General features: G+C 41.9%; 1 protein-coding gene across 2 annotated transcripts in view; it reads left to right on the top strand.

Annotated features, from left to right (window-relative positions):
- Positions 1 to 8,784, top strand: part of NEGR1 (neuronal growth regulator 1) — a 573,510-nt gene that overhangs the window by 51,956 nt on the left and 512,770 nt on the right. The window lies entirely within an intron of this gene.

Here is an 8,784-nt window from a genome sequence, read left to right as displayed (position 1 = left end):
TTTATACCCTTCATTTTGGCCCTAATAAAATCTAATACATTAGAATCTGAGAGCATAGAGTAGAAACATTTTAAATACACATTAGCCCCGCCAACAAATACTAGGTAGTGGTGTTGGTGGAGGGTTCAGAAAAAACAGAAGTATTTCAATATTACATTTTAAAAAACAGTGAGGAGGAGGCCATCTCAGCTTCTTTAGGAAGGCCATTCTGCATCGAAAGGGACCCATTGCTGTGTGTTTCTACCAACTGCTCTCTGAATGTGTCAAAGATACCGAGCAGGGCCTCAGATGCTGAATTCCCAGTGGGATGGTTGGCAGATTCATATGGGGAGAGATGGTTCTTCAACTATCCTGATCTAAATAGGTTAGGCCTTTATGTGCAAGAATCTATTCAATGCTGCTATATGGCAGCAGAAAATATGACTAAACCCATCTCATCCTACAAAACTGACACTCATCAACCATCTTATTCTATAACTTTTGACTAGGTCAGGCACACTGTCAAGCAAAAGTTTCAGGTCATTTCTAGTCTGCTGAACCACTTCATATTTAAATACATCCTTTCCACTCATGCCAATTGAGCTGGTAGCGACTGACCAGGAAAGAGATCCATGAGTCAAGGTGGATAGCTTGTGTGGGGCAGCTGTAAAAAAAAAAAAGCAGCAAATTCCATATTAGGGATCTTTAGGGAAGGGATTGAAACGAAAACTGCCATTATCATAACCCTGTTATAAGAACCTATGGTGCAACCCTGGAATACAATAAAGGTAAGGTAATGTAAAAGACTCTTGGACAGTTAAGTCCAATCAAAGGTGACTATGGGGTGTGGCACTCATCTCGATTTTCAGGCCGAAAGAGTCAGCGTTTGTCCACAGACAGCTTTCTGGGCCATGTGGCCAGCATGACTAAACCATTACTGGTGCACGGAGGACTGTGACGAATGCCAGAGTGCACAGAAATTTTGTTTACCTTCACACTGCAGCAGTATCAATTTATCTACTTGCACTGGTATGCTTTCAAACTGCTAGGTTGGCAGAAGCTGGGCCAGAGCAACGGGAGCTCATCCCCTCACGTGGATTTAAACCACCGACCTTCCGATTAGCAAGCCCAAGAGGCTCAGTGTTTAGACCACAGTGCCACCTGCATCCTTTACCTAACCCTGGAATACTGGAATACTGTTACTACACTTCAAAAGGATCCTGTAAGCTGGGAAAGGTTCAGAAAAAGGCAACCCAAACAATTAAGAAGCTGAAGCAATATCCCTATGAAGAAAGATTCCAACATTTTGGGCCTTCTAGTTTAAATGAAAGGGCAAGTTAAGGCGGGCAGGACAGAAATGTATAAAATTATGCACGATGCAAAGAAAGTGTTCCTCCCTCTTTTAAAATACTAGAACCCAGCATCGTCCAAAAAAGCTGAAATTTGAAATGTGTCGTTACAGGCACCAATCTGGATGATTTTAAAATGGATTTAGACAAATACTAGGAGGATAAAGCTACTAATGGCTCCTAGTCATTATGGCAGTATACTACCTCCAGAATCAGAGACAGCATGCTTCCATTCATAACTTTGCTTTATTAGGCCATCAAGCAGGAGCAGCCAGGATGGTTAAAACTGCAGCCTTCTCTCTCTAACCTAAGGATTTATACTTGCATTTTATGAGTCTGGCATATCATAAGACTAGTTTCAGGGTCCCAGCCACAATGAACACATGCAGATGACTACAGCACTAGCAAAAGATACACAGAATATTTTGTAATCCAGGTAGTTGCCAGGTAAATGTATCGTCTGTGATGACCTTGCATTTGATCCTGCATTTGATCCTTCATTCTACAGCCATAGGATTAGTCATTAAATTTGTAGCAGGGTCCGGTCATGTCAATGTGTGTTGCATGGTCGGTGCATGCCACCTGCTTGCCTCTCCATGCACTGTGATAGCTACGTATGTCGATTACAGACCTCAGGCTTTTTCATATGCCTACTTTTAAATTATTATTCATGTTTTATGGCTACAACATTGCAGCAACACAAAGGGGCTACCTGATCCTGTTGGCATAGAAAGGGGTTTGTGTGCTCGCTACTGCTATCTTTGTCTAGCACATTCACAGATGACAGGCTTAACTTTCCGTCAAAAACCTGTACACGAATTCAGGAGCCTGCGCGAGCCATTTGACAACTTAGATAATTCCCACTGACTCCAGCTTAGCACTTTGCTGCATCTGCCGCCGTAAACATTCAGTTATTCCTGATCTCAAGCCCAACGGGGACTGGGACAGGACCTAAAACTGGCCCCATCATATTCCAGCTCTCTTTCCCCACCCCTGTCTCCAAGTTGTCAAGAAGTAGGTTGAAAGCCATGCCTTCAATCTTGAGTGTTTCTTGGGTGATGCTCCTTAAAGGCTTCAGTCATCACCTTCAGTTTTTTTTAAAATACACGGACTTCAAAACTGTTCCTTTATTTCATACATGTTACTGAATTATATGCTTTTGATTTTATACGTATGTGTGTAATCGGTCCACCGACCCACCCCAGGATACTGTGATCTGGTGGCTGCTAGGCATGGGGACAAATCTGATTCAGTTCACATTAAAAGCTGAATTCACAAACTGATGTGGAAATGTGGAAAGTTGAGCTTAAGACTGGAATAAATGAGAAACAGAGAGAACCCAAAGCTGACAGGCTTGACTATATTTATTTTGTAGTGTGCCCTCTCAATAATAATAATAATAATAATAATGTATTATTTGTACCCCGCCCATCTGGCTGGGTTTCCCCAGCCACTCTGGGCGGCTTCCATAGAAACCAAAAATACACTAAAATATCACAGATTAAAAACTTCCCTGAACAGGGCTGCCTTAAGATGTCTTCTGAATGTCAGGTAGTTATTTATCGCTTTGACATCTGATGGGAGGGCGTTCCACAGGGCAGGCGCCACTACCGAGAAGGCCCTCTGCCTGGTTCCCTGTAGCTTAGCTTCTCGCAATGAGGGAACCACCAGAAGGCCCTCGGCGCTGGACCTCAGCGTCCGGGCAGAACGATGGGGGTGGAGACGCTCCTTCAGGTATACTGGGCCGAGGCCGTTTAGGGCTCAATCAACCTCTTAGCACTCTGTGAGTGTGTTGCAGCCAACTGATTCTCCCTGCCCCTGCAGCTACTTTTTAAAAGTCAGGCAATTCAGTCAATGTAACATTTAAGAAAGGCCCTGCTGGGTCAGGTGAAAGACCCAGTCTAGGGCTGCACCCCCTTCTCACAGGGGCCAAGCAGATGCAGGTAGGAAACCCACAAGAAGGATCCAAGTGGCACAGCACTCTGTGGAATCAGGCCTCATTTGGTCCTAAAACAAACAGATCTGTTGCTGTCTGCACCAGTTGGCTCCTCTGAGAGCTATTCACAAACATTAACAGCTATAGCCCACACTTTTAAAATGCAAAGCAATTAGGCACATACAGCTGTTTGAGGCTCTCCTATTTATATGAGCACACAGGCAGAAATGTGTCTCTGAAGACTAATTCATTCCATATTAAATCAACTACAACTGTAAAAACATTTTAAGAGATATGGGATCCAAAAATGTGTGTGTTTTCCTTCTGCTTCCTTTCCCATTTCAAGCATCTCTTATGGCAGAGGTGAAACTGTCTCCTTTCCATTATACACTTAACAAGCTTCACAGTATTAAACTGGGAACAGGATAAATAAAGCCCATGCTTTTTAGTGTGCATCTTTTCGGACTTTCCTCTATACCTTTTAAATATTTCTTTATGTTTATTGTTGCAACTCTTGAATTCATGCTCTGGGTCTTAGGTGATCTTGGCTGTTGGGCACAAAGTTCCCCCACCATCCCCCACCAAATAGGCATAGAATCCATGGTTTACACAGAAAAGAATGTGGTCACATGGTGGAGCTCAAATGCTTGGGGACTCTGCTTAGGGAATCAGCACCTTGAATTACATTTGGGACCCTATAGGAAGCCAGTGACAGCCAGTGCTACTGACAGTAGATTGGGTCTGCATAGGCATCAATCTTCAAAGGCAACCCTGCATAAAATCCATCAATCAAATGGGAGTCATCTACTCTTAATCTAAAGAGTATGACTAGGCGTTATGATAAACATGAGGCTTCTGCTGCAAATGGCACCCCTAGGATGAAGTCATCCTATCCATAACAAGAAGGACAACTTACCTTTGCCCTGATATTGTCCTTTGTATTTCCTCATGCCCACCAACGGTGTGTAGTAGAGTGGAAAGAGCATGATGAAGTCAGAAAGGTAAGTTTCATTTCATGCTACATTACTGTATATTATATGATTTATGCTGTACTTGTTCTATTCTGTTATTGTTATTTATTGTTTGCAGCTGCTTTGGGATTCCTTTGAATTGAAAATGGCATAGAAATACAGTCAGTCAATCAATGCATGCTATAAACTTCAGGTGCTGCAGGAGTGAAGAGGCAACACAAGTAGAAAAGAGTAATTTGGCTAAGCCTTTAACCTCATGCCCAAATGCTACATAGTTTGTTCCTGGCAGAGTTTTAGAAACTTGGGTCTCCGGTGGTTATTTGGACCACAGTTCCCATCACCCCTGACCACTGGTCTTGCTAGCTAGGGATGATGGGAGTTTTAGTCCAAAAACCGCAGGAGACCCAAGTTTGGAAAACACTGCTCTAGAGTAACTTCTGCAGTCTCTTCTAACTGCAAAGGCTCTGTGTGTAATTAAGAAGTCTGGACTTCCAGGGTTCCTAGTAGTGTTGGAAGCTTCTATGAATACTCTATGAAGTAGATCTACTGCAGAACACAGAGAAGCCAGTGTGTGGTGCACAACAATTGGGTGGAGCTAAACATGTGGTTCTGCACCCTTTTCCTACTTGTTTTGCCCCTTCATGGCTGTAAAGGCTGGAGAGGACTATAGAAGAAATGATGAGGCATCCATTAGTGGTGATATCCCTGTGTCACATAACATATAGACTTGTCCAAAGGGTAAATACTTTAGGGACTTCCGGGTTAGCGCGAACGGCTAATGGCGGATTCCCTCCGAGCTCCGGAGGGAATCGGCTCTGCTGAAGACGGGTCTTGCCGTGCCGGCGACACGGGGACCCTCAGAAACCGCAGGCGTGGAAGCCTGCGGACTTGGTGACTCGGTGGGCACCTTAAGCGCCCTCCCCGACCCACGAAGAGCCTTTTTAAAGGCTACGGAGAGGGTACGGAGAGTGGCGTGGTGCTGAGAGTAGACCGCTACTTCAGTGGAGCGAAGCCGCAAGCCATGGCCGGAGAGCGCTGACTTTCTTCCCAAAATTTGGACTGGATAACAAAGGACCCGTGAGTAGTGGAATTTGGACTTTAAAAATTTTATCCTGTGAATTCGGCACGATCGGGGGATGTGTTAAAGGGAAGTCCGCACCCCCTCTACTTATAGACGATTTAAAGCAAGGAACGGAGAATTAAGGCGGAATGAATACTGTTTTGATGATTTAAAAGTTTTTCACAAATTTGATAGAAGAAGATTTTGTGCTGGAGAGAAAGGAACTTTGTGTGTAATCCCCCCCAAAAACCCGGGAGTGTCCTATTTGGGTGCCGGAGGAAGAAGTGAAAGGAGTTTGACAGCTGTCAAAGAAGCTGTCAAACGGGCGGACAAAGTAAAGAATTTTGTTATTTAACAACTCTTTGAATTAAAGGTGATACATTTGAACTGAGGCGATTGGAAACAAAGTATTGATAATAACAAAGTAACAGATTATTGGAAAAGGACTACTAAATAACTGAAAGCCCCCTAGGGGGAATTAGTGACATTACAATGGCTGCAGAGGGAAAATTACTGGCGGAGATAGAAAAAATGTTCTTTCTCGTGGGAATCCTGCAAGAGCAGAGTATGGCTCTGAGTAAAGTTTTTATGACCTTGAATTCTGAAACAAACAACTCTGCTGAATGCACAAAGGAGACGTATGATAAAAACTCTGCAGCTGAGCAGGAAGAGATGCCTTTGGAATTGACAGAGAAGAAAGAAGGAGTTCAGACACTACAAGTGGAAAATATCAACCAGGAATCTGCATTGTTAGAGTATGAGCAAGAAGACCTTTGGATTACAAACCTGCGAAAGATGAGAAAGAAGAAGAGGGAAGTCCCTGGAGTACTTGGAATATTAAAACTAAAAAGAATAAAGCAACATGATTGGGACTTTCCTCCTGAGTATGGAAAACTAGATGGTCCTTCGCAGCAAACACTTTTTAACATTCTGGATGAAAGAAAATATGATGTGACTCTGACTGAACTCCTTCGGGGTCTTAGGACCAACAAAGAGGATTACCAATATAGTTGGCAGAGAGGGACTGACAGAGAATCAGACGCCTCGGACGTGAGGAATCCGGGCTAAGAACTATTTTTTGTTTGTTTTTTGGACATTTGTCTGGGAAGGGACAGAAACCGGGGCAGGGGGGGAGAGAGAATAGAATTATAAAATGTTATGATTTGTTTTATTTGGTCAATGTGACCTATAATTAATATAATAAAGGGAAAATTTGTGGAAGGGAAGTTAGATCGACCTTAAAAAAAAGAAATTAATGATTATAAGAGAATTGGATAAGTTGAATATAGATAAACAAAAAGAATTTAATTTTTAAAAGCAATATGAATATGTTTAAGAGGTTAGGTAAGAACTTGCTGAATTAATTATTGGAACTGGGATGTAAGAGGAGGGGGTGGGGGGAAGTCAATGAAAGTGGGTAAAGAAAATTAGGGTATGTAATTGTATTTGTGTGTTTTTGTCTTTGTGTGTGTGTTTGTTGTTATAAAATGTAAAAACCCAATAAAAATTATTTAAAAAACAAAAACAAAGGGTAAATACTTTATTTTTCACTAGAGACCCAAGACAGCAAAATGCACTTTATGTAAAGAAGCAAAGTCCTGTTCATGGATCATCCCAAACATGTAAACAAGAGGTGGGGAATGGTATAATAAAAGTCAGATGTTTAGCTTGGATGGCTCTTCTGTTTCATGATGCTGAGTTTTTGTGCCATGTTAACAAATAAATTTTACCGGCACTGTCAGTTCTAATAGTCCTGATTCATTGTTGGAAAAGCAAAGGGAATTCCATCCCAACAAGACAGCATTGCTACAGCTGAAAAACCCATCTATCTGTTTGCTGAAAAGGAGCGCCTCCACCCCCATCATTCAGCCTGGACACTGAGGTCCAGCTCCAAGGGCCTTCTGGCAGTTCCCTCCCTGTGAAAAGTGAGGTTGCAGGGAACCAGGCAGAGGGACTTCTTGTGGTGCCCACCCTGTGGAGCGCCCTCCCATCAGATGCCAAGGAAATAAACAACTATCTGACGTTTAGAAGGCATCTGAAGGCAGCCCTGTTTTTAATGTTTGATGTTTTATTGTACTTTTAATATTCTGTTGGGAGCCACCCAGAGTGGCTGGGGAAACCCAGCCAGATGGGTGGGGTATTATTATTATTATTATTATTATTATTATTATTATTATTATTTTCCAATGCAGCAACAGAAGCAGCAATGCAGCCCCAGATCAGATATATAAGGATCTCTGACTTGGGGCCATTAATATTACAATTGTTGTAAAATTGCTAAACGTATGAGAAAAACTCACTATAGTTACAGAAGTAGAGAGAGAGAGAGAGAGAGAGAGAGAGAGAGAGAGAGAGAGAGAGAGGCATTTGCAGGTTTTCTGCAGAATAAACCTGACCTTTTAAATATGACTGCAAGTTCAATAGCAGATTGGACTTTAAACCTAGTATTGAACTAAAATTGCACAGCGTTTTGAATGTCTTCTTGCTGGAGATCTATTTTCTGATGCTACTCTATTGTACAATCTTATCAAGTAACCCAGAAGCACTTGGTATATATGTATTTGTTCTAGAACATTCTTAATGAACAGAGGCACTACATTTATTATACAATTCATGCATGCTTATTTCATGCACCTGCTGGCATTATACAAAGGCTGTATCTTTGCATGTAAGTCCAGTTAACTATAGTGGTGCGTACTAACGAGTAAGGATCATGCGGAAACATTCATAATCATTGACTTAATCTTTGCCAAGGAAGCACTATGATCTTCAATTTAGCAATGTTAGTTTTGGATTTGTTCAAATGGCCTTACACAAGGTTATGTATATTTAGTCCTCCTCAATGTTCTCAAACATTTTCTTTGATCTTGTTTGAGCTTTGTGCCTTAAAAATACCCCCACCAGTATTTGTTTCTTAGGCAAAGGTACTGTGCACAAGAATAACCATTTCTCATCATGCCAAAGAGTTGATGAGTTGTTGGCTGAGCTGCTTTTACATAGGCAGACCCCAATTCATTTATATGCATGTACCACAGCTATGCATGCATTGGCCTCGAAAAATACCTGCAATTTCACCAATGAGCAAATGCAATTTGATGAAGTGCTGGTAGGGTGGGGAAACAACCCCACTCCTCATGCCCCTTACTTTTAGATGAGGCTGAGAAAGCATAAGCACAACTCCCAGTTATACATGTGGTTTCCCCATCCAGTTTAGGATACATATCCAGAAACGTGCTATTTTATATTTATAGCCCCTAGCTGGATTAGAGAATCTGAATGCAATCTGTTATATTTTATACTTGAGAAGCTTTTTGTTTTGTTTTGAACTTGTCTGCTTTGGGGCAGATATTATAGTGCATTAATCTATAGCTTTCTCTTCTCCCATTATATTAAAGTCAATAAAGTAATAAAACTGAAGGTTCCCCCACCCCTGTTTCATGTTAGCCTTGCAACACAAAATACACAGTACTCGCAAGGAGGAAATAATTA

This window comes from Podarcis erhardii, assembly GCF_964252035.2.
Source record: "Podarcis erhardii genome assembly, chromosome: 6".
In the NCBI taxonomy this organism is placed as follows: Eukaryota; Metazoa; Chordata; class Lepidosauria; order Squamata; family Lacertidae; genus Podarcis; species Podarcis erhardii.
Note: the sequence above shows the minus strand (reverse complement) of the source record. Positions and strands in the feature narration are given on the sequence as shown.